At 45.9% G+C, this 27,249-nt stretch overlaps 1 protein-coding gene across 2 annotated transcripts in view; it reads left to right on the top strand.

Moving 5' to 3' along the window:
- The window catches only part of LOC134353795 (N-acetyl-beta-glucosaminyl-glycoprotein 4-beta-N-acetylgalactosaminyltransferase 1-like), an 897,506-nt gene that overhangs the window by 697,708 nt on the left and 172,549 nt on the right, over nucleotides 1–27,249 (top strand). The window lies entirely within an intron of this gene.

Here is a 27,249-nt window from a genome sequence, read left to right as displayed (position 1 = left end):
TGCCATCCCAGGAATCAATCTGGTGAACCTTCTTTGTACTCCCTCTATGGCAAAGATGTCTTTCCTCAGATTAGGGGACCAAAACTGCACACAATACTCCAGGTGTGGTCTCACCAAGGCCTTGTACAACTGCAGTAGTACCTCCCTGCTCCTGTACTCGAATCCTCTCGCTATAAATGCCAGCATACCGTTCGCCTTTTTCACCGCCTGCTGTACCTGCATGCCCACTTTCAATGACTGGTGTATAATGACACCCAGGTCTCGTTGCACCTCCCCTTTTCCTAATCGGCCACCATTCAGATAATAATCTGTTTTCCTATTTTTGCCACCAAAGTGGATAACTTCACATTTATCCACATTAAATTGCATCTGCCATGAGTTTGCCCACTCACCCAACCTATCCAAGCCACCCTGCATCCTCTTAGCATCCTCCTCACTGCTAACACTGCCACCCAGCTTCGTGTCATCCGCAAACTTGGAGATGCCGCATTTAATTCCCTCATCCAAGTCATTAATATATATTGTAAACAACTGGGGTCCCAGCACTGAGCCTTGCGGTACCCCACTAGTCACCGCCTGCCATTCTGAAAAGGTCCCGTTTATTCCCACTCTTTGCTTCCTGTCTGCTAACCAATTCTCCACCCACACCAATACCTTACCCCCAATACCGTGTGCTTTAAGTTTGCACACTAATCTCCTATGTGGGACCTTGTCAAAAGCCTTTTGAAAATCCAAATATACCACATCCACTGGTTCTCCCCTATCCACTCTACTAGTTACATCCTCAAAAAATTCTATGAGATTCGTCAGACATGATTTTCCTTTCACAAATCCATGCTGACTTTGTCCGATCATTTCACCGCTTTCCAAATGTGCTGTTATCACATCCTTGATAACTGACTCCAGCAGTTTCCCCACCACCGACGTTAGGCTAACCGGCCTATAATTCCCCGGTTTCTCTCTCCCTCCTTTTTTAAAAAGTGGGGTTACATTAGCCACCCTCCAATCCTCAGGAACTAGTCCAGAATCTAACGAGTTTTGAAAAATTATCACTAATGCATCCACTATTTCTTGGGCCACTTCCTTAAGCACTCTGGGATGCAGACCATCTGGCCCTGGGGATTTATCTGCCTTCAATCCCTTCAATTTACCTAACACCACTTCCCTACTAACATGTATTTCGCTCAGTTCCTCCATCTCACTGGACCCTCTGTCCCTTACTATTTCTGGAAGATTATTTATGTCCTCCTTAGTGAAGACAGAACCAAAGTAATTATTCAATTGGTCTGCCATGTCCTTGCTCCCCATAATCAATTCACCTGTTTCTGTTTGCAGGGGACCTACATTTGTCTTTATCAGTCTTTTCCTTTTTACATATCTATAAAAGCTTTTACAGTCCGTTTTTATGTTCTCTGCCAGTTTTCTCTCATAATCTTTTTTCCCCTTCCTAATTAAGCCCTTTGTCCTCCTCTGCTGAACTCTGAATTTCTCCCAGTCCTCAGGTGAGCCACTTTCTCTGGCTAATTTGTATGCTACTTCTTTGGAATTGATACTATCCCTAATTTCTCTTGTCAGCCACGGGTGCACTACCTTCCTTGATTTATTCTTTTGCCAAACTGGGATGAACAATTGTTGTAGTTCATCCATGCAACCTTTAAATGCCTGCCATTGCATATTGGTGAGACCCGACGCAAACTGGGAGACTGCTTTGCTGAACATCTACGCTCTGTCCGCCAGAGAAAGCAGGATCTCCCAGTGGCCACACATTTTAATTCCACATCCCATTCCCATTCTGACATGTCTATCCACGGCCTCCTCTACTGTAAAGATGAAGCCACACTCAGGTTGGAGGAACAACACCTTATATTCCGTCTGGGTAGCCTCCAACCTGATGGCATGAACATTGACTTCTCTAACTTCCGCTAGGCCCCACCTCCCCCTCGTACCCCAGCTGTTACTCATTTTTATGCACACATTCTTTCTCTCACTCTCCTTTTTCTCCCTCTGTCCCTCTGAATATACCTCTTGCCCATCCTCTGGGTCACCCCCCCCCCGTCTTTCTTCCCGGACCTCCTGTCCCATGATCCTCTCGTATCCCCTTTTGCCTATCACCTGTCCAGCTCTCGGCTCTATCCCTCCCCCTCCTGTCTTCTCCTATCATTTTGCATCTCCCCCTCCCCCTCCAGCTTTCAAATCCCTTACTCACTCTTCCTTCAGTTAGTCCTGACGAAGGGTCTCGGCCTGAAACGTCGACTGCGCCTCTTCCTATAGATGCTGCTTGGCCTGCTGCGTTCACCAGCAACTTTGATGTATGTTGCTTGAATTTCCAGCATCTGCAGAATTCCTGTTGTTTGCGTTTAAATTCACTACTGCGAAGCCTCTTCCGGTGATGCCTACACCGAAGAAGTTTAGATCCTCTCTTCGACGGGAGTTCAGTGAAACCATCTCTCACTGCTCCCCATCTGTAATTTCTTCGGCTCTTCAACTTTTCGACCACACTTTGACTCAAACTCGCTATCACAGCCATGTATCCTTTCTTGGAACGTGCCTCCGTCACCAACTTACTCCAGTTGGCTTTAGGATTCGTTTCCAAGCCTCTCAATTTGGACCTTCTGAGGATCCCAGGTACTCACATTTTATTGACTCTGCCTCTCGCCGCTTCTCCCGTCAAGCTCCAAAGGCGACGCTCTCCGCCATGAGGAGGTACTTGGTGTCCCTATCCCAGACCCTTCCACACCTTCGGGACACTTTCTTCGCCGTCTGTAATGGTCCTACCCGGTATTTCATCCTCCGTCGGATCCACGCCTGCAATCGCCGTTTTTTTGACTTTGTCATGTTAGGCAAAGATGGCAAGTTCTTACATCTACGGACTCCAGAGCCTGCCGGCCTCGACGCTAGCAGGCATGAACTTTCAATTGCGGCCCCTGCCATTGATCTCGGCGGCTCCAACACCTCAGGACATATTCAAAACCCGGACTCCAGCAACGACCATGGACACCTTCACAGCGATTGTGCAACCACCAACTGCGACTCCAGCCTTGAACTCCAGGCCGGGTCTTTATGTGCTGCTGTTGTGACTCCCGTCTCCCCTTCCCCCACCACCACTCTGCAACCCCGTCTTCCTCAGATCCCACCGTCAGCTCCTGGGCCCTCAGAGGCTCCATCTTCCTCTCACCCCAACCCTCCCCTCTCCACTGACACCCCCAGCCTCCCCCCTCCCCCCTCTGATCCCAGCTCTCATCCGTGCCGGGTCTTTACCATCCCCTCCGACCTTCAACTGTCGGAGGCAGAACGCTCTGTTCTCAGTAAGGGCCTCACGTTTGTCCCCCTTCGCCCACACCTCAGCGAGTTCCGTGTTCGCCACGATGCGGAACTTTTCTTCCGCCGTCTCCGTCTCCGAGCCTACTTCTTCGGCAAGGACTCTTCCACCCCCACCGATGACCCCTTCTCCCGTCTTCAACCCTCCTCTTCTTCATGGACACCCCGCTCTGGTCTTCTGCCTGCTCTGGATCTCTTTATTGCCAACTGCTGACGGGACATCAACCGTCTCGACTTCACCGCACCTTGTCCCCATTCCAACCTCACTCCTTCGGAACGCTCTGCTCTCCACTCCCTCCGCACTAATCCTAACCTTATTATTAAACCCGCTGATAAAGGGGGTGCTGTTGTAGTCTGGCGTACTGACCTCTACCTTGCCGAGACACAGCGACAACTCGCGGATACCTCCTCTTATTTACCCCTCGATCGTGACCCCACCAAGGAGCACCAGGCCATTGTCTCCCACACTATCAACGACTTTATCCGCTCAGGGGATCTCCCATCCACTGCTACCAACCTTATAGTTCCCACACCCCGCACTTCCCGTTTCTACCTCCTACCCAAGATCCACAAACCTGCCTGTCCTGGCTGACCTATTGTCTCAGCTTGCTCCTGCCCCACCGAACTTGTTTCTGCATACCTTGACACTGTTTTATCACCCCTTGTTCAATCCCTTCCGACCTATGTTCGTGACACTTCTCACGCTCTTAAACTTTTCGATGATTTTAAGTTCCCTGGCCCCCACCGCTTTATTTTCACCATGGATGTCCAGTCCTTATATACTTCCATCCCCCATCAGGAAGGTCTCAAAGCTCTACGCTTCTTTTTGGATTCCAGACCTAATCAGTTCCCCTCTACCACCACTCTGCTCCGTCTAGCGGAATTAGTCCTTACTCTTAATAATTTCTCCTTTTGCTCCTCCCATTTCCTCCAAACTAAAGGTGTAGCTATGGGCACCCGTATGGGTCCTAGCTATGCCTGCCTTTTTGTTGGGTTTGTGGAACAATCTATGTTCCGTGCCTATTCTGGTATCTGTCCCCCACTTTTCCTTCGCTATATCGACGACTGCATTGGCGCTGCTTCCTGCGCGCATGCAGAACTCGTTGACTTTATTAACTTTGCATCCAACTTTCACCCTGCCCTCAAGTTTACCTGGTCTATTTCTGACACCTCCCTCCCCTTTCTAGATCTTTCTGTCTCTGTCTCTGGAGACAGCTTATCCACTGATGTCTACTATAAGCCTACTGACTCTCACAGCTATCTGGACTATTCCTCTTCTCACCCTGTCTCTTGCAAAAACGCCATCCCCTTCTCGCAATTCCTCCGTCTCCGCCGCATCTGCTCTCAGGATGAGGCTTTTCATTCTAGGACGAGGGAGATGTCTTCATTTTTTAAAGAAAGGGGCTTCCCTTCCTCCACTATCAACTCTGCTCTTAAACGCATCTCCTCCATTTCATGTACATCTGCTCTCACTCCATCCTCCCACCACCCCACTAGGAATAGGGTTCCCCTGGTCCTCACCTACCACCCCACCAGCCTCCGGGTCCAACATATTATTCTCCGTAACTTCCGCCACCTCCAACGGGATCCCACCACTAAGCACATCTTTCCCTCCCCCCCTCTCTCTGCATTCCGCAGGGATCGCTCCCTACACAACTCCCTTGTCCATTCGTCCCCCCATCCCTCCCCACTGATCTCCCTCCTGGCACTTATCCGTGTAAGCGGAACAAGTGCTACACATGCCCTTACACTTCCTCCCTTACCACCATTCAGGGCCCCAAACAGTCCTTCCAGGTGAGGCATCACTTCACCTGTGAGTCGACTGGGGTGATATACTGCGTCCGGTGCTCCCGATGTGGCCTTTTATATATTGGTGAGACCCTACGCAGACTGGGAGACCGCTTTGCTGAACATCTACGCTCTGTCCGCCAGAGAAAGCAGGATCTCCCAGTGGCCACACATTTTAATTCCACATCCCATTCCCATTCTGACATGTCTATCCATGGCCTCCTCTACTGTAAAGATGAAGCCACACTCAGGTTGGAGGAACAACACCTTATATTCCGTCTGGGTAGCCTCCAACCTGATGGCATGAACATTGACTTCTCTAACTTCCGCTAGGCCCCACCTCCCCCTCGTACCCCAGCTGTTACTCATTTTTATGCACACATTCTTTCTCTCACTCTCCTTTTTCTCCCTCTGTCCCTCTGAATATACCTCTTGCCCATCCTCTGGGTCCCCCCCCCCCCGGTCTTTCTCCCTGGGCCTCCTGTCTCATGATCCTCTCGTATCCCCTTTTGCCTATCACCTGTCCAGCTCTCGGCTCTATCCCTCCCCCTCCTGTCTTCTCCTATCATTTTGCATCTCCCCCTCCCCCTCCAGCTTTCAAATCCCTTACTCACTCTTCCTTCAGTTAGTCCTGACGAAGGGTCTCAGCCTGAAACGTCGACTGCGCCTCTTCCTATAGATGCTGCTTGGCCTGCTGCGTTCACCAGCAACTTTGATGTATGTTGCTTGAATTTCCAGCATCTGCAGAATTCCTGTTGTTCAGGAGCTTAGCAAAGTTTTTGACAGCTCTTTAAGGGACACAACATCCATTCAGGCAACCTGCACCGAGTTGGATGGCTGGCTGAAATCTGTGGACAAGTCTGGCCTACCTGGGAAGGTTAAAGCCTGGGTGTATCAGCATGGCATTCTTCCCAGAATCCTGTGGCCCCTCCTCGTCTATGCAGTTCCGATCTCAACAGTCGAAACCTTAGAGAGGAGGGTTAGCAACCACCTCAGGAGATGGTTGGGGCTGCCAAAAAGCTGAGCAGCATCGCACTCTATGGACACCACAACAAACTGCAACTGCCCTTCAAATCCTTGGAGGAAGAATTCAAGGTAACAAGAGCCAGAGAAGTGCTACAGTATAGGGACTCAAGTGACCCGAAGGTGGCTAGAGCAGGGATCCAAGTAAGTACTGGCAGGAAGTGGAGGGCAGAGGAAGCTGTTCAGGAGGCAGAGGCGAGGCTGCGTCACAGGAGGCTGTTGGGAGTGGTCACGAGACCGAGCTGTGCTAGGATCCTTTCCAACTCCCCAAATGGACACCAGAGGGAAGGAAAGGCGTCACCTAGTTCAAGAGGAGGTGAGACCCTGCAAGGCGGTGGGAATGAAGCAACAGGGAGCTTGGACAAGACGGGAGAATGCAGTTGAGAGGAAAGTGACCTGGGCTGCTCTTTGGAAAGCCGAACCACACCGCATCCAATTTCTCATCCAGGCAGTGTACGATGTGCTTCCAAGCCCATCAAACCCGCACATGTGGGGCAAGGCATTGACATCTGCGTGCCCACTGTGCTCCAAGCGAGGAACCCTGGAGCACATCCTCAGCGGCTGTGCAAGGGCACTTGGTGAGGGACGGTACAGGTGGAGGCATGATCAGGTCCTGAAGACCATCGCTGAAGCCGTCAGTGCAGGAGTTGAGTGGGTGAAGCGGTCCCGACCCTCCAAGCAGACCATTGCCTTTGTCAGAGCTGGGGAGCAGGCAATACCTGCCAAAGGAACGTCTGCAGGCATTCTGACCTCTGCAAGGGACTGGCAGCTGTTGGTGGACCTCGAACGGCAGCTGAAGTTCCCCAACCATATCGCAGCCACCACCCTGTGACCAGACATTGTCCTAGTGTCTGAGTCGACTAAGCAAGTGGTGCTGCTGGAGCTGACACTCCCATGGGAAGATAGCTTGGAAGAGGCCTTTGAAAGGAAGCTCTCCAAGTACGCAGGACTGGTCAGCAACTGTCAGCCGGCTGGATGGAGAACGAGGTGTCTCCCAGTGGAGGTTGGTTGTAGGGGATTTGTAGCCCATTCTTTAGTTAGAGCCTTCAGCATTTTGGGCATCGAGGGAGAGAGGAAGAGGAGAGCCATCTTCAGTACCACCGATGCAGCAGAGAGGACCTCAAGATGGCTGTGGCTCAAAAGAGGGGAGCCATGGAGTCATAAGTAGCTAGCCATCTGGACACAAGCTGGGGTCTGATCAGCCCCGGCTGGGTCACCTGGAGGAGGTTGTATGATGTTGAAAGACCCGAAACACCCGATGATTCCAGGAACATCACTGAAGATGTGTCCAGAAGCATCAATACACAGTCTCCTGGATGTGGAATGTAAGATTTTCTTTTCTGTGCTCGCAAGAAGGCTGACTTCTTACATGATGCAGAACCGCTAAATCAACACATCCATCCAGAAAGGCGGTATTCCAGGCTTTTCGGGGTGTCTGGAACACACCTCAATGATTAGCCATTTGATCCGTGAGGCCAAGCAGAAAAAAGGCAACCTAACAGTTGTCTGGTTAGACCTCGTGAACGCCTACGGGTCTATTCCACATGACCTCATCCTAGAAGGACTTGACCACTACTATATCCCAGTGGCTATTCGAGACATGATCACCAGCTACCTAGGAGGATTCAAACTCAGATTTACATCAGCCCATTTCACAACTAGTTGGCAGGACCTCCAGAAGGGGATTCCAACAGGGTGCACCATCTCGCCCATCCTATTTATTATGGGAATGAACCTCCTATTATCAGCAGCAGAACATGTAACCTGTGGCCCGACGCTGGAGTCAGGCATTGTTCAGCCGGCTCTACGAGGATTCATGGACGACATCACTATAACAACTGTGTCACATGTCCAAGCAAGATGGGTATTGGAAACCCTGGGTAATGTAGCCATTTGGGCGAGGATGTCCTTCAAGCCTAAGAAGTCCAGGTGCATGGTGATTAGAAAGGGCAAAGTTACTAACAAGTTTAGCCTCCAGGTTCAGGGTGAGGTCATCCCTTCCATCGAAGATAACCCGATAAAGTGCTTGGGGAAGTGGTTTAATGTGTCACTGACAGATGCGGCCAATGTTACCAATGCTGTGAAGCAGACAGAGGAATGGCTGAAGAAGAGCGACAAATCCGGACTTCCGGGTAAATTCAATACCTGGCTGTACCAATACGGCCTTCTGCCCAGGCTTCTCTGGCTCTTCACACTTTATGAGTTCCCCATGACTGCTGTAGAGGGCACCGAGAGGAAAACCAACAAGCACCTGCGGAGATGGTTGGGAGTTCACGCAAGCTTCTCTTCAGTGGGCCTTTACATTCATTCTGGGCAACTGCAGCTTCCCCTGTCATCTGTTGTGGAGGAATTCAAGGTGGCAAAATGCAGAGCTTTATTAAGCTTGAGAGGTTCCAATGATGTCTTGGTAAAGCAAGCAGGCATTACAACCAGATCTGGGCGCAAGTGGGCAGCCAACGCAGCTATGGAGGAAGCAGTGTGTTCTCTGAAGCTGCGAGATATCATCCGCAACCCCTGCGATGGGCGGCAAGGCCTCGACTCAGTTCACTTCCAGCAGTGGGAAAACGCAAGCATAAGGAACAGGCGAGACATGATACAGGCAGAAGTACGGATCCGTGAGGAAGAGAAGCGGATTTCAAAGGCAGTGGAACAAAGGTCCCAGGGTGTCTGGACAAAATGGGATCTGCCTAAACGCAAGATCTCATGGGCAGAGTTATGGAGACTGGAGCCCTTCCGTATTTCCTTCCTCTTGCAATCCGTGTATGACACCCTTCCTTCACCATTACATCTGTACACATGGGGGATGAGAGAGGACCCAAACTGTAAGCTCTGTAGTCAAAAGGGGACACTGGCTCATATACTTTCCAGGTGTAAAACAGCTCTAACTCAAGGATGGTATAGGTGGCGCCATGAGAAGGTGCTTCTGGCTCTTGCTGACACACTAGAGCGGGAGAGATGCAAGAAGAGGACGGCTGGCACAGATTTGAGGAAGGCCATCACCTTCATCAAAGAAGGAGCCTGGCCTTTCGTAATCAAACAACCAAAGCCCAATCTGCTGCTAACGGCCGGGTCCTGGGAGATGAGGGTCGATGTGGGAAGGAGGTTGCAGTTCCCGGATGTGGTGCACACAGCCCTACGCCCGGACATTGTACTGTGGTCAACAGAAGACAAGAAAATAATTCTGGTCGAGTTGACTGTGCCGTGGGAGGAGGGATGGGAAGAGGCCCACGAGAGAAAGGCCTTGAAATACCAGCCCTTACTGCAGGAGTGTAAAGACAAGGGATGGCAGGCATGGTTGTTCCCTGAGGAGATGGGCTGCAGAGGTTTCCCAGGCAAATCAGCATGGCGGTTGTTGTCAGATCTGGGCCTGGACAAAAGGAGCAAAAAACAAGCAGCTCGTAGGATGGGGGAAGAGGCAGAATGAGCTTCTTGTAGGATTTGGAGTAGGTGAGAGGAGGGGTGCTAGAAGCCAGGAGCAGACGGGCAGTGATTTGGCCACCACTGCCAGCCCACCAACTGGAGAGTGTCGTGGTTAACGGTCAAAACACTCGGTGAAGGTTAGGAACCACCTGATGACATCTGCTCCTGGCTAAAGGCTATGGTTACCTTATAAGGTAACTGGAGAATGCACCCTAACAGGTGTATGTAACAAGTACAACATGAACTGCAGAAATGACTCTTTGCTTGTCCTTTGGTATTGAAATGTTCAAAATCAAATGTGATAATTTTGTTCTCCATTACAAATATTAAAGCTTTCCTGAGTATTTATGTTTAGCTGACTGGCCTGGGGTTATTCAGATTAGCTCGCCCAGATTCAAAACAGATGACATCTGGGCATCTACAGTGGACAAGTGCAAATGCAGTCTAGTTCTATAATTTCTACAGACTCAGCAAGACCTCCAATCCTTGCAGGATGTATAGTTGACTAACCGCATGTTTGTCCACCCAAAATTCATTCATTTCACTCAACCATTTTGGATTTTAACTCCTTTCTAATTGCTTTCTTTTTCGTTTTGGAAATTTGTACTTGTATAGCCCCTGAAACAAGGAGGAATTTCACTAGAATTCACTAGAATTTCCCTTCCTTTCCAGTCCTGAAGAAAGGTCTCAGCCCAAACATCGTTTATTCATTTCCATATAAACTGCTTGACCAGCTGAGTTCCTCCATCATTTTGCAGTGTGTTATCTGAATTTGCAGCATTGGCAGACTTTTTCATGTTTATTAAACCATGCAGTTAATTCAATTTTGAAGAAGCATCTTAACAAACTTACACTCCGTGTCGGCAAAACCAAGGAATTGATTGTGAACTTTAACAAGGGGAAGTTGTGAGAATATACACCATTCCTCACTGAGGGGCCAGTGGTGGAATGGGTGAGCAGCTTCAAGTTCCTGGGAATCATCATCTCAGAGGATCTATCTTGGGCCCAGAACATTAATACAGTCACAAAATAGGCATGACACTGACCATACTTCATTAGGAGGCTGAAGCAATTTGGTAGATCACCAAAGATTCTTGCAAATTTCTACAAATGTACCATGGAGAGCATTCTTACTGGATGCATTAATGCCTGGTATGGAGGCTCCAATGCACAGGATCAAAAGAGGCTGCAGAAGGCTGGTGTAGAGTCAGCCTGCTCCACCACAGGTATGATCCTCCCCATCATCAAGAGCATCTTCAAAAAGTGGTGCCTTAAGATGCATCCAGCATTAAGGACCCCCCCCCACCATCTGATACCTGCCTCTTCTCATGTTACCACCATTGGGGAGGAAGTACACAAACCTGAAGACTCACACTCAACATTTTAGGAATAGCTTCTTCCCCTCTACCATCAGATTTTTGAATGATCCATGAGCACCGCCTCACTATTCCTCTTTTGCACTTAATTAATTTTTTGTAAATTATAGGAATTATTTATGTCTTGCACTGTATACTGCCACAAAACAACAGATTTAATGACATATGTTAGTGATAATAAACCTGATTCTGAAGAAATGAAAACATATCACAAGAGAATTTTGGAGCATGAATGCTAGTGGTATAGCTAAGAGAAAGTAGATAAATCTTGATCTGAAAGCAGATGTAACATTTTGGAGGTTTATAATGTTGAAGGAGTTTATAATGAGGTAATAAGAAAGTGGATATGAGAAATTTCAATTGAAGCCATTGACCTAAACACAGTTAAAGAGTATATAAATAAAGTTGCCCAGGATTAGGAGATATCTTAGCAGAAAAATTATATGCTCATTTAAATAGGACATTATGGTGCACTTTATTACCTTCATTAGAGCGGGAAGTCAACTGGAATGAAGTCGAAGTGCAGCAGGATTTAATGTGATTGCTGATTGGCTCATTCACATTATGATTGATCATTTGTTAATGAACATTTGCCCCAGCTGATGTGAAACTGAGAGAGATCTACTGCCTGTCCACAGGTTACAGATCCCCAACCTGTATGTACAAGTGAACCCCCCCCCCACAATGTTACTAACTTCAAAAGCGTGATGCATGTGTGAATGTTTGTTCCTATGAATGGCAGAATTAGTTTCCTCTCTCTATCCACTTCCAGTCATTGATCTTTCTTATCAGTCTTATCTGCTGTGATGCCACCCATGACATTACTGTGGTGGTCTATATTTTTCGATATACGAACCTGTGTAAAAGCAAAGTCCATTTATTACCCTGGAGATGGCCTGCATTAGAAGTGGAATATGAACCTTTCATTATTCCAAACTCATGGGTCACACTGTTTAAAGATTAGTTATCGGTATAAGAAATATAAACACCTTAAGAAATAGTTTGCTTATGTGAGAGACTTCTGCTATTGAAACTTTAGGGCAATCACCCCAATACTTGTTGCAATGATTGTGGATGCAGTTAATGCAATTAAATTCTCCAGTCTATAGCATTAACTTTACTCAATTTCAGTCGTACAAGATTCGCTTTGGAGGTGTAAGGGGTTTCTTCTTTTATGTTACTGCGTAGGCTAATTAAAATGGCTTCTTTGCTATGTTATAATTAAAATGGCTTCTTTGTTATGTTAACTGCTGAGAAAGTCCTCCCGCTAGTAGTTTGTTTGGATTATGTTACTGATAAGAGAGCGAATGAACCAATTGGGATAGATGTTATTCTTTCTAGTGTGTCTTTAAGTTATTGTGATGCGCGGGTTTTGGGGCAGAAGGCGCCAGAGAGAGAGAGAGAGAGAGGATGGACAAGGTGCTGTGAGTCGGCCAACGGGGTCAGACCCCGAGCAGGAGTCTGAGGTCCAGGGTGTTTCGGCGAGGAGAGGAGACAGAGACGGACTCGTGTGGAGTGTCTGGTCGACCACCGTGGTTGGTCCCAGGCAGAAGGTCGAGGTGGTCCGAGGGGATCGCAGGGTGAAGAAGGAAGGTCCCGAGCTCCAACTATTTGTGCACGAAGAGATTGAACTTTGATAAGTGTGGTGCCTTTTATCTTCCTTTTATATTTTATCTCTATTAATTATATAGTTCCAGTAATATCTATTAGTCCTGACGAAGGGTCTTGGCCCGAAACGTCGACTGTACCTCTTCCAATAGATGCTGCCTGGCCTGCTGCGTTCCATCAGCATTTTGTGTGTGTTGATTGTATTTCATTATCCATTTTCTTGCCCATTTTCCTAATGTCTCCAAGTCCTTCTGTAGCCTTCCTGTTCCCTCAACACTACCTGCCCCTCCACCAATCTTCCTATCATCTGCAAAATTGGCAACAAAGCCATCTATTCCATCATCTAAATCATTGATATACAGCATAAAAAGAAGCGGTCCCAACACCGACCCCTGCGGAACACCACCAGAAAAGGATCTTTTTATTCCCACTCACTGCCTCCTTCCAATCAGCCAATGCTCTAACCGTGCCAGTAACTTTCCTGCAATACCATGGGACCCGAACTTGGTAAGCAGCCTCATGTGTGGCACCTTGTCAAAGGCCTTCTGGAAATACAAATATAGAACATCCACTGTATCCCCTTTATCTATCCTACTTGTAATCTCCTCAAAGAATTCCAACAGGTTCGTCAGGCAAGATTTTCCCTGAAGGAAACCATGCTGACTTTATCCTATCTTGCCCTTTTTCACCAAGTACTTCATAACCTCATCCTTAACAATAGACCTCAGCATCTTCCCAACCACTGAGGTCAGGCTGACTGATCTATAATTTCCTTTCTGCTGCCTTCCTTCTTTCTGCTATAGTGGAGTGACAATTGCAATTTCCAGTCCTCTGGCACCATGCCAGAGTCCAATGAATTTTGAAAGATCATTACTAATATCTATACAATCTTTACTGCTACCTCTTTCAGAAACCTAGTGTGCAGTTCATCTGGTCCAGATGACTTATGTACCCTTAGGTCTTTCAGCTTTTAGAGCACCTTCTCCTTTGTAATAGTAACTGCGGTCACTTCTCTTCCCTCACCCTTCAACATTTGGTACACTGCTGGTGTCTTCCACAGTGTAGACTGATGCAAAGTACTCATTTAGTTTATCTGCCATCTCCTTGTTCATTGTTATTATTTCTCGGCCCTCATTTTCTAATGATCCTATATCCACTCTCATCTCTCTTTTATTTTTTACATACTTGAAAAGGTTTTACTATCCAGTTTAATATTGTTTGCTATCTTGCTTTCATATTTCATCTTTTCCCTCCTAATGATTAGTTGGTTTCTCTGGGGTTTTAAAGGCTTCTCAGTCCTCTATCTTCCCACTAATTTTTGCTTTGTTGTATGCCTCTCTTTTGCTTTTACATTAACTTTGACTTCTCTTGTCAGCCACAGTGGAACTATTTTGCCATTTGAGCATTTCTTTGCTTTTGGAATATGTATGTCCTGCAGCTTCCTCCTTTTCCCCAGAAACTCACACTATTACTGCTCTGCTGTCATCCCTGCAGCATTTCCTTCCAATTTACTTTGGCCAAATCCCCTCTCATATCACTGTAATTTCCTTGACTCCACTGAAGTCAGACTTTACTTTCTCCCAAACGAATTTTCTGTTGAACTCAACCATATTGTGATCACTGCCTCCTAAGGGTTCTTTTGCCTAATGCTCCCAAATCACCTCTGGTTCATTATATAATACCCAATCCAGTGTAGCCAATCCCTCATAGGCTCACTGACAAACTGCCCTAAGAAGCCATCTCATATGTTGGCATTCAACAAACTCAGTCTCCTGAGATCCATTTCCAACCTGATTATCCCAGTCGACCTGGGTGTTGAAATCTCCCATGACTATCATAACATTGCCCTTTTGACACGCCTTTTCTATTTCCTGTTGTAATCCAGGTCCACGTCCCACCTACTGTTGGGAGGCCTGTGTATAACCACCATCAGGGTTCTTTTACTCTTGCAGTTTTTTAACTCAACCCACAAGAATTCAACATTTTCCGATCCTATGTCACATCTCTTTTATGAATTTGGTGCCATTTTTTACCAGTAGAGACACACATCCCCACCCTCACCTTCCTATCCCTCCGATACAATGTGTAGCCATAGACATTCGGCTCCCAACTACAATCATCCATCAGCCACAACATCATACCTGACAATCTGTTATCGTGCAACAAGATCATCCACCTTATTTCTTTTACTCTGTGCATTGAGATGTAACACTTTGAATGCTGCATTTGCTACCCTATTTGATTCTTAATCCCTAATGCACTGATACTAACCCTGCTGGCTGCAGTTATGTCCTACCTTCTGCCTGCCCTTCCTGACAGTCTGATTGCACACTATCTTTGCTTTTTACCATCCGTCCTGTCCTGAGTCCCTTCACTCCGGTTCCCACCCTCCTGCCAAATTAACATAAACCCTCCCCTACAGCTCTAACAAACCTGCCTGCAAAAATATTGGCTCCCCTTGGGTTTAGATGTAACCCATCACTTTTGAACAGGTCATACCTCCCCCAGAAGAGATCCCAATGATTCAAGAACCTGAAGCCCTTCCCCCTGCACCAGCTTCTCAGCCACGCATTAATTTGCCAAATCATCCCGTTTCTACCCTCACTGGCACTTGGTACAGGCAGCAATCCAGAAATTACGACCCAGGAGGTCCTTAGCTATATCTCCAAATTCTCTTTTCAGGACCTCTTTGTTTTCCTTCCTATGTCATTGGTACCAATATGTACCAAGACATCTGGCTGCTCTCCCTCCCTCTCCAAAATGTTGTGAACGTGATCCAAGACATTCCGGACTCTGGAACCTGGGAGGCAACCTACCATCCTGGTGTCCCATTCACGTCCACAGAATCTCCTGTCTGTTCCTCTGACTACAGAATCCCCTATCACCACTGTTCCCTTCTTCTCCCTCTTTCCCGTCTGCACCATGGACCTATGCTCAGTGCTGGTAATCCAGGCTCCATGGCATTCCTCTGGGAAGTCATTCCCCACAACAGCATCCAAAGCAGTATACATATTATAGAGGGGAATGGCCGCAGGGGCGCTCTGTGCTAACTGCCTATTCACATTTCCATTTCTTCTGACAGTCACCCAGTTACTTGCCTCCTGCAACTTCGGGGTAACTATTTCCCTCTAACTCTGATTGACTATCTCCTCGTTCTCCCATACTGGACAAATGCTGGACAATCTTAAGAGGTACAATTTTTAAAAAACATTTTTTCCCACACATTTTTGGAGCTCAAGGCAGCTAAAGGCAATGAACAATGACATGGTTTTAAAGAAGTAGAAAAAGTTGGGAATCAGTTTGTGCATGGTTTATTCACACAAATGCTGGAGGAACTCAGCAGATCAGGCAGCATCTACATATGAAGGAGACTAAACAGTCAATGTTTTGGGTCAAGACCCTTCATTATGACTGTCGTATTTTGAAAGATTTGCTCTTTATTCCTCTTCATAGATGCTGCCCGACCAGCTGAGTTCCTCCAGCATTTTGTGTGTTGTTCTGCATTTCCAGCATCTGTAGAATCTGTTTGTGTTTATGAATTGATCAGATAGTCTGTTTACAAAATAAAAACAAAAACTGCTGGAAACACATCAGACAGCATCTATGCAAAGAGAAATAAGGTTAACGCTTCAAATTTTGTCTGAACTCACAAAGAGAATATCAAGTTATTTTAAGTCACAGTGAGGTTTAGGAGGGTGGGTCGGACTAGAAGAAGGGAAACAACTTTACAGAGATGCTTCCATATTTTATGATGACCACTGAGGTTTCTAAAGTAGCTGGTCTGAGACTGGACTGTCATTTTTGCACTGATTCCAACAGTTACCAGGCTTGCATCTTGCAACAATTGTAGGCACCACGTTTTTTCCCTCACGTGGTCCAGTCAGTACATCAAGCATGCCATGATACAGCATGAGCTTCTCAGACATGCCCTCCCAAACCACAGTGACTTTACCATTTTGATGAATGCAATCCTTTGTTATTCCAGTGTAAAATTTGTGTATTGAGTGATTCCAGTGACTTGTACACGAGATCCACAAAGAACTTAGCCAAACTGTGTGCAATACATTCAAGGAGTCTTCACAGTCTGCTCCTGGAACCTCTTACAAGCATGGCTGTAGCGTAGAGAGTAGTAAGTCACAAGACACAATTCTCAAAGGGCTGACAGACTTAAAAATAGCAATTATTGTTCACAACCAGTATTCTCATGAGTTTAATTCTTGTGGTGAGATTCTTGTGTAGGTGGATTTTCATGCACTGATGAAAACATCTAAATTCTAATAATTATTCCTTTTGTAAGACCATAAGGCCATACGATACAGCAGTGGTCCCCAACCACCGGGCCGCAAAGCACGTGCTACCACGCTGCGAGGAAATGATATGAGTCAACTGCACCTTTCCTCATTCCCTGTCACGCCCACTGTTGAACTTGAATGCGCGCGAGGTCATTACCCATGTGAGGTCATCAGTCGGTCATTAACCTGCAACTACTCGATGAGTAAAAAACAAATGTCGCTTGAGAGTTTCTGTGGAAGAGATGGTAGGGGATATAAAAGGCCAAACGATTATGATAACGCAGAGACAGCTGAGGCTAAGAATGCAAAAAAAAAAGAAAGTTTCTTTCAACAGAAAATACAACGTATTGTACGTAAAATATAGCTTTATTGTGACCGGTGACTCGCACACTCCAAGCCCCCCCTGTGTGTGATATGTGGAGACAAGCTGTCTAATGAGGCAATGAAGCCCTCAGAACTGCTTCGACACCTTGAGTCCAAGCACCCCGCACTTAAAGACAAACCCGTTGAGTTTTTTGAGCAGGGAAAACGTGAGCAAGCGGGACAGAAGCAAGTGCTGAGAGACACCACCTCCACAAATGCTGCTGCTCTGAGAGTGTCGTACGTAGTGACTGGCCGCATTGCTAAGGCTAAGAATCCTTTCACTGTTGGTGAAGAATAGATTCTGCCTGCTGCCAAGGACATGTGTCGTGAACTGTTGGGAGAAGCTGCAGCTAACAAGATGGCACAGGTGTCTCCTTCAGCTACCACAGTTTCAAGGACAATCGATGACATAGCGGAGGACATCCAAGCACAGCTGTTGGAACGGCTTAATGAGTCTAGTTTCACTACCCGAGTCAAAGAGGTTGCTCCTGAATGCCAGTCTGTGTCACACACAGGGAAATGCTGGCTAGCCGAAAAATGTCACCTGAACTTAACAGCATATTGAGTGACGTTGTTGAAATTATCAATCACATCAAAGCAAAAGCCCTTAACTCACGTCTGTTTGAGCAGCTTTGCGAGGAAATGAATGCAGAGCAGAAACGTCTTCTCTTACACACTGAAGTCAGGTGCTATCAAGGGGGAGAGCCCTGGCCAGGGTTTTTGAGTTAAGAGGGCAGCTACAGAGATTTCTTTCAAGAAAGAAGTCACCACTGGCAGCACACTTCAGTGACGAGGAGTGGATAGCAAAACTCGCTTATCTGTGTGACATCTTCAACCTGCTCAATGAACTCAATTTGTCATTTCAGGGGAGAATGACAACTGTCTTCAAGTTGGCAGATAAAGTGTCTCCTTTCAAAGCCAAACAGGAACTGTGGGGACGGCGAGTGGACAGGGGCATATTTGACATATTCCCAATATTAGCTGGGAATTTGGGAGAGACTGAGGCTCACAGCTGGTGCGCGAACACCTATCAGGAAATGAGTTATTAACTTCAAACTTTCTGCATAATCACTCAAAGAGTTGAACTGCACATGCATGTAACAAGAGCTGTATAACTCTTCTCCTTCTGTCTTAGGCCACGAACCTATCAATCAATCCTGCTGTGGACCACTTTCTGGAGGCCCAAGACGCCAACTTCTACAAAGAAGGGATCTGTATGTTCCACAACCGCTGGACTAAGTGTGTACATGTAGGAGGGGACTATGTTGAAAAATAAATGTGCTAGGTTTTCTAAAACTGACTCCTTCTACCTTAGGCCACAAACTTATCAATCACCCCTCGTACAATTGTATCAGTCTGAATTAATCAGTCTGAGGTCCTGGGGGAAGAAGCTGTCCTGGAGCCTGTTGGTCCTGGCTTTTATGCTGGGGAACCATTTCCTGGATGGTAGCAGCTGAAACAGTTTGTGCTTGGGGTGACTCGGGTCCCCAATGATCCTTTGGGTCCTTTTTACACGCCTGTCTTTGTAAATGACCCGAATAGTGGGAAGTTCACATCTACAGTTGTGCTGGGCTGTCCGCATCACTCTCTGCAGAGTCCTGTGATTGAGGGAAGTACAGTTCCCATACCAGGCAGTGAAGCAGCCAGTCAGGATGCTCTCAATTGTGCCTCAGTAGAAAGGTCTTAGGATTTGGGGGCCCATACTAAACTTTTTCAACCTTCTGAAGTGAAAGAGGCGTAGTTGTGCTTTTTTCACCACATAGCTGGTATGTACAGACTACATGAAATCCTGACGACTGTGACATTCCTCTGTTAGGTCAACCCTCCCCACCCCCAACAGTATCCAAAGTTGTTGAGGGGGATGGCCACAGGGGTACTCTGCACTGGCTCCTGAATCCCTCTCTCCTTCCTGACTGTCATCCTTTTTCCTGAAAACTGCACCTTGGGTGTAACTACCTCTCTATATGTCCTATATATCACCCTTCCGCTTCCTCAATGATCCAGAGCTCATCCAGTTCCAGCTCCTTAATGTGGATTGTTAGAACCTGCAGCTGGATGCACTTCTCACAGTTGTAGTCTTCAGGGACACTGGACATCTGCCTGCCTTCTCACATCCTGCAAGTGGAGCATTCAGCTATCCTGTCTACTGTCCTAGCTGAGCAGATATAAAAAAGGGAAGGAAAGCAAAACTTAACCTAGAGCTTTTCTTTAGATTTCTCCAATTGAAGCCTCTCTTCTCAGAAGCCTCGAAGGGCTAAAGCCTCAACATGACCACTCTGTCTCTGCCCACTCAGATGATAGCTGCTGCAATTGCCACCGTCTTCCTTTAATTTGCTCTTGCTAATCAATCCCAAAAGCCATTTGGTTGCTTGTCAAAACTTTTTCTAAATTGCCGTGAAACTCTGCTTTTAAAATCTGAATCTCCATCCAAAGTAAAAGATAGCTCTTTAACGCACTCCCTGCCATGGATTGTCCAACTCAGAGAAAACTGGCAAAAAGCTCTGCTTAAATCTCGAATGTGGACCTGACTGAAAGGTAGCTCTTTTCACGCACTGCCTCTTGCTGATTGGTGGCTCTTCAACTCAGAGGAACTGCTGCGAAACTCTTCCTTTAAAATCTTGATCATCGACTTGATTAAAAGGTAGCTCTCTAATGCACTTCCTGCCATGGATTGTGTCTTGTGTCTTCCTTTTCTTTGTACAAGTGTTTACTTTTCTCCTTACTGAGTACTTGGATAAATTGGTAACCCTCCTTTTAGAGCTAATCAAAGTACATGTGTCAAAAGTTTTTTGTGTTGGAGCACACAGTGTTACTATTAACAGACTGTACAATTTATTTAAAAAATTATCTTCAGCAATCTGCTGTTTGTTATTAAAGTTGTCACTTTAAATTATACAGAAGGAAGATTCAAAAAGTTGAAATCTAAAGAAATTTGGTAAAGAACACATCTGATTTGAAATTCCTCTCGACAGGAAGCCTGGCACTCCTGTCTGTGAAACTGTTTTCTCTTCACAAAGGAAGCCTTTGAGTTTCAGAATTTCTGAACTGTTAGCTGGAATGCATGTAGCAACTTTCAATGGGAGATTTCATTGAAATGGGTGTCTCGTCTGTGTGCTGTTTGTGTTGCTGTTGGACCTGGTTGTGATTTATCTTTGAATGTGTTTACAGCAATGAGAAGTCCACTCTGGAGGTTGATTGCAGACTGAGCAAACAGACTGTACAAAGTTGCAGTGCAAACTCGTACTGCCACATACTTGCTGGTATGTGCTAAGCAGAAGGCAGACAACTTCCTGTCATTTGCAATATCAGACCTTCCTAATGCCTTGGCCAACCATCTCTGGTTTTCAGGAAGAGTGGTGGAGTTGGAGGAGAGGCCACACTTCACAGCTGGTATAAACAAACAAATAAATGAAACTGTGTGTATTTAGTTCCTGTCATGAACTCAGGAGTGTCAGAGCATAACTTAGTGCAGGGGCCCCCAACCTTTTTTGCACTGCGGACCGGCTGACCCGGGGTGGGGGGGGTGGGTAGGGTTGCCAATGGACATGAGTAGAGCCAAATTGTTTATACAGAGACTACAATGACCATGAAGCCTTGCGCGGGCACCAGTGTGCATGCGTGTACGTGCCGATTTTTTCTACAAATCGTTTTTGGCGATTCTGTGGGGGGGGATGGTTGTTAATCACAACTGGAATATATGTGATAAGTGGCTAATACACTCAATTTTGTTTCTAAAGGGGTTTATCTAATGAATTTAATATTAAACACACAGCGCCTAGTTTCCTCGCATGAATATAGCGATAAGTCAATTATCAGGGGAGCTTGAAGTAAGTGTTGAACGAACTTCCAGTAGAAGTGGTAGATGCAGGTTCGATATTATTTAAAGAAAAATTGGATAGGTATATGGACAGGAAAGGAATGGAGGGTTATAGGCTGAGTGCAGGTCGGTGGGACTAGGTGAGAGTAGCGTTTGGCATGGACTAGAAGGGCAGAGATGGCCTATTTCCGTGCCGTAATTGTTATATAAGTAAGTCAATAGCATCATAACAGTGAAGCCCTCAAAACTGCTTTGGAACCTTGAGTCCAAGCACCCTGCACTTAAAGACAAACCCGTTGAGTTTTTTGAGCAGGAAAAACGTGAGCAAGCGGGACAGAAGCAAGTGCTGAGAGACACCACCTCCACAAATGCTGCTGCTCTGAGAGCATCGTACTTAGTGGCTAGTCGTATTGCTAAGGCTAGGAAGCCTTTCACTGTTGGTGAAGAATAGATTCTGCCTGCTGCCAAGGACATGTGTCGTGGACTGTTGGGAGAAGCTGCAGCTAACAAGATGGCACAGGTTTCTCCTTCAGCTACCACAGTTTCAAGGAGGTGATATCAGGTTTAATATCACTGGCATATGTCATGAAATTTGTTGACTTTGCAGCAGAACAATGCAATACATAATAATAGAAAGAATGTTAATTACAGAAAGTATATAATCGATAAATAAGTAGTGCAAAAATAGAAATACAAAATTAGTTCATGGTTATAATATTCATTCAGAAATTGGATGGCAGAAGAGAAGAAGCTGTTCCTGAATCATTGAGTGTTTGCCTTCAGGCTTCTGCACCTCCTTCCTGACGGTAGCAATGAGAACAGGGCATGTCCTGGATGATGAGAGTTCTTCATGATGGACGCCACCTTTTTGAGGCATCGCTCCTTGAAGATGTCCTGGATACTACGGAGGCTAGTGCCCATGATGGAGCTGAGTAGGTTAACAACTCTTTGCAGCTTATTGCAATCCTGTGCATTAGCAACCCCCACCCCATACCAGATGGTGATGCAGCCAGTTAGAATGCTCTCCACAGTACATCTGTAGAAATTTGCGGTGTCTTTGGCGAAACACAAATCCCTCAAACTCCTGATGAAATATAGCCACTGTCATGCCTTCTTTATAGCTGCATCAATATGTTATATCAATTTATATCAATTCTATGTTCTTGCTGAGAGAGAATGCAAGATTGTTGCTGTGACACGATTCAATCAGCCGATCTGTCTTGCTCATGTTGGACACCTTCAAAAGGCAGTGCAAGAAGGCAGCATCCTCAAGGATCCGCACTCGCTGGGGCATGCACTCTTCTCAATACCAGCATCAGAGAGGACATACAAGAGTCTGAAGATGCACAGTCAACATTTTAGGAACAGTTTCTTCCCCACAGCCCCCCCACCCCCACCCCCGCCATCAGATTTCTGGGTGATCCATTCCTCACTATTCCTCTTTTGCAGTATTTATTTATTTATTTATCTATTTGTTTGTTTATTGGTGTGACTTATAGTAATTTTTTATCATCCACTGTACTGCTGCCACAAAACAACAAATTCCACAACACATGTCAACGAGAGTAAACCTAAATATTCTAATTTCCTTCCTCCAGAGGGCCATAGCCACACCTTCACTAAATGAGCCCTGAAATGCCAAAAGAGTGTGAACTCACAGACTGATTGCTAATGTCACAACTGGAATTAGATTCAAAGAATATATTTAGACAACCAACTGCAATATCAAAAATAACTGCTTTCGCATAGTTATACAAGTTGTCAGTTATTATCAATGGCAATCCTTCTATTCATTTATATCACTTCCAGTTAAATGCTGCCTGTTCGTGAGTATTTCCTTGAGCTTTTGTGTTGAGAATAATTAAGCTTGGTAGTGTATTCCACTTCAAGCATGGGTTTTGTTTCCTGAGTACAAAACCTCACAATACGCTGAGGCACAGTCTCAGTGTAAAGATTCAAAGTACATTTATTATCAAAGTACATATGCAGTATATAACTCTGAGATTCATCTTCCCACTGACAGCCGTGAAACAAAGAAAACCATGGAACCTGTTCAAAGAAAAACATCAAACCCCAGCATGCAAAAAAATCACACAAACGGCAATAAAACAAGCAATTACACAGAATATAAAACACTACATCTCAATTCAGTTCATTCTAGAGCTGTGTCGTTCATTATCTGCAGGCCTCACCGATCAAAATCACACAAAAAAGCAACAAAAAAAAGGAGGATCTAGAAACCAGAAACACAAGATATCTGCAGAGTTCAATGCACAAACCGTGCCAATTAAAATGTACCCAAGTGTAACTGCACCGGTCCAATGAAATAATGGTCACGCAACATACAGATGTCCTTAAAGATTTATTTTTATTTCCCTCTCTCTTTCTTCAATAAACACCGTGAAAACTACAAAATAAAGGACATAGAAGTTTGAAACATACATCTCTCAGTCTTTTAAAGTCTCTCAAGCTAGTGTCCACCAATAAACAGGCCTAAACACGTTAGCACATCAGAAGTGTGCTGAAATCAAATAAATCACTAAAACGGATCACACTGTTCATATAAAGGCACTGCAACAACATTATATAAACATTTTTTTTAAATGACTGTGTGCACCTCTTGGACCACATGCAGAATGAGGTTATTTTAGGGCCATGTGTCTTTCTCTGCTTTCATGTTGGTTCTGACCCATAATGCCACAGTCATGCTTTTATCAAACTCTGGTCATGTGACCATTACACTCTGCATTAAATTAACCTTACATAAAATATTTTAAGGTGATAAAATATTCATGAATTTATGACAAAAGCATATAAATAAACATCTCAATAAAACATGTCCCTGAGACAGTTACACCAAGACTCAGGACTCTAGCAGCATCGAGCGAAAGGGAGAAAGAGACCATTCAAATGCAGGGACCTTCCTCAGGGGGCAGCAGACACGAGGGAGAGAGAAACCATCACTGCAGACACCCTCCTTTGGTTGCAGTGAGTGGGTGGCTGCTAGATAGCACTGAACACCTGCTTATCTTCCGTTCTTGCCTGGATGATTTCAATCTTCCTCCTCACTTTAATTGGCGAAGTTGTCAGGAAATTGAGTCAGTCATGGGCTTGTGCCCCGTCTCCAGGCTTCTTGGCCTTGAGGCCGCACACTTCACTTGAAACCTCACTGAATTTCCTTGGAGACAGCAGAGCGCCAGATCGCTCAATCAGCTGGAAAACACACCACCAGAATGTAGATCACAGGCTCCAACAGTAGCAGAACCACATTTGTAGGAAAAAAGATGTGAAAGAAGTAGATTCGTGAACTATATGAAATATTTCTCTGTTGGTCGCATTGTTTGCTGGTGCCATCTTCTTCTAGTGTACAGTTGGGCATCACTTACGCAGAGCCCAGTAAGGCAGAAGTAGACATATTACATGAGTTTGACGTTCCCGCTGTTTCAGCAGTAAGCTAACCATCTGCCTCATGATGGGCAGAATATGCCAAGGTGGTTCGCTTTTCCATCGAACCTGCTGACATAATGGTTCTTTTGGTTCTCTGTTGGCCCACTCATTCCACCTAACGGAGACAAACTGGCTGACTGATTTGTCACAACAATTCCCTTCTTGTTTAAGCAAGTCAAAGATGACTAACAACTGATACTTTAGCAGTTATCTTATGCCTATTCATTAGGGATATTATATGACCCAAGCTGGAATAATCCTTGGTGCATCAGCACTAAATCCAGCTGTATCCTCATTTAAAAACGTAAACACAAGGAATCCTGCAGATGCTGGAAATTCAACCAACACACATCAACGTTGCTCGTGAACGCAGCAGGCCAGGCAGCATCTCTAAGAAGAGGTACAGTCGACATTTCGGGCCGAGACCCTTCGTCAGGACTAACTGAAAAGATGGGGAGATCCAAAATGATAGGAGAAGACAAGAGGGGGAGGGATGGAGCCAAGAGCTGGACAGATGATTGGCAAAAGGGGTATGAGAGGATCATGGAAATGGGATGTGGAAATAAAATGTGTGGCCACTAGGAGATCCTGCTTTCTCTGGCGGACACGCATCCCATTCCCATTCTGATATGTCTATCCACAGCCTCCTCTACTGTAAAGATGAAGCCACACTCAGGTTGGAGGAATAACACCTTACATTCCGTCTGGGTAGCCTCCAACCTAATGGCATGAACATTGACTTCTCTAACTTCCGCTAATGCCCCACCTCCCCCTCGTACCCCATCCGTTATTTATTTATATACACACATTCTTTCTCTCTCTCTCCTTTTTCTCCCTCTGTCCCTCTGACTATACCCCTTGCCCATCCTCTGGGACTTCCCCTCCTCCCCCTTTTCTTTCTCCCTAGGCCTCCTGTCCCATGATCCTCTCATATCCCTTTTGCCAATCAACTGTCCAGCTCTTGGCTCCATCCCTCCCCCTCCTGTCTTCTATCATTCTGAATCTCCCCCTCCCACTTTCAAATCTCTTACTAGCTCTTCCTTCAGTTAGTCCTGACGAAGGGTCTCGGCCCGGAATGTCGACAGTACCTCTTCCTAGAGATGCTGCCTGGCCTGCTGCGTTCACCAGCAACTTTGCTGTGTATCCTTATTTGCACATTTGGGATCTTGATGCCAATTTTCCAGGTTTCTTCTACTTGTACAATTAACCTTTAACCATTAAAAGGCTTAGTTCCAGTTGCGGCTTTACCTTCAATTTGAAGCGACCCTTTTTCCACGTATTCCAATATACGTCAACTCGAACTAACTACCTTCCTTTTGTTTCCCCTGGTGCCACGGAATAAATACCTTCAGGGTCCAGGGGACCCTTGGCTAAAATCAAATGAGGGTTCAGGTAGGCTAGGTGGGACTATGATCAATCTTAGGCAGAAAACCAGCATGAGCATTGGTTCTGTTTTACAAGTCAGATGTTAAAAAAGTCAGACTTCTCAGAAAAATGCAAGAAGATCACTTGAAAAGTCGGCAGCGCGTGAGCAGATGGAAATTAATCCTGGTCTGAGCGAGGTGATGCATTTTGGGAAGTTATCCATGGTAAGATATATGCAGTAAATGATTGAAATTGATTTATTATTGTCACATGTACTGAAATACAATGAAAAGCTTGTCTTGCAGACTGTTGATACAGATTAGCTCATTACACAGTTGTTACGTACCCCGTAACTGGGTTGCCAAACCAGCAGAAATGGATCACTCAGTTGGAGTCTGGATTACTAGAACTAAGAAAGTTTTATTAAAGAAACAAGCAACACAGTACTCTAATCAAAAGGATAATAAATGCAACAGTTCAGCAATGATAAACACACATGTACACAGAATTAAGATGACAGGATCAGTCAAGCTCTATCGTTGTCTAGGGGTAAATGACCAGTTTCAAAGTGACGCAAAGTTCAGTTCAATTTAGTTCAGTTCAGTTCGCAGTAATTGCTGCCGTGGGAGATGGACAGTGGGGGGAAGGAGAGAGAGAGCAAAACGAATGAATATTCAAATGGCTTCCACACACAGACCTTCGATATTCTTCGCAGTCAGCTTTCGTGCGAGCCCTTTGTGATGTCATCTGAGGTCACCAACCGTGACCCCTCCATTTCCAGATACGATCGTTTCTCTGCGGTGAACCTGGCACCCAGGCAAGGGTGGACACACACCAGGTTCCCGCCGATCGTGCCTTTACACCCTGTGCGTCTATGGCTTGATCCCGCGACCAGCCGTCCAAAACTTCCCACCGACTTGTGGGAGACGCACCGCTTCCAGGGTCTGGTTACCTCGGGGTGTCGTGTGTGTCGCCTTAGCGAACCTGTCCCTTTTTATCCCCCTGCTGGGGTATCGCCTGTCCATCACTTCAAACAGTTCAGGGTTCAAAGGGGGAGCCAATCTCGACAGCTCTCCTTCCGTTACTCTCTCCCGTCCCTTCATTAACATCTCCAAATGCTGCTCCATTGTTTTCCTTATCTCTCTTTCTCCTGAAGACAGGTGGCAGACCAACTGCTGATCCCACTGGTGCCAGCCCAGGCCAGCTAACATCTTAATTTATGTGTATTCTCGTCACACAGTGCACTGAGGTAAAACAAAGTAGGGTACTAACTAAGGAATGCGGATGAGCAGAGAGAATCAGGGATTAAATCCATTGTTCCTGAAAGCGGCAACATACTAGGTGGCTGGGGTGGTGAAGAAGGAATATTGTTTGCTTGCCTTCATGTGTCAGGGCAGAGAATATAAAAGTTAGGGCATTATGTTGCTCCTTT

This window comes from Mobula hypostoma, chromosome 11, assembly GCF_963921235.1.
Source record: "Mobula hypostoma chromosome 11, sMobHyp1.1, whole genome shotgun sequence".
NCBI lineage: Eukaryota > Metazoa > Chordata > Chondrichthyes > Myliobatiformes > Myliobatidae > Mobula > Mobula hypostoma.
This window is presented reverse-complemented; position numbering and strand designations above follow the sequence as displayed.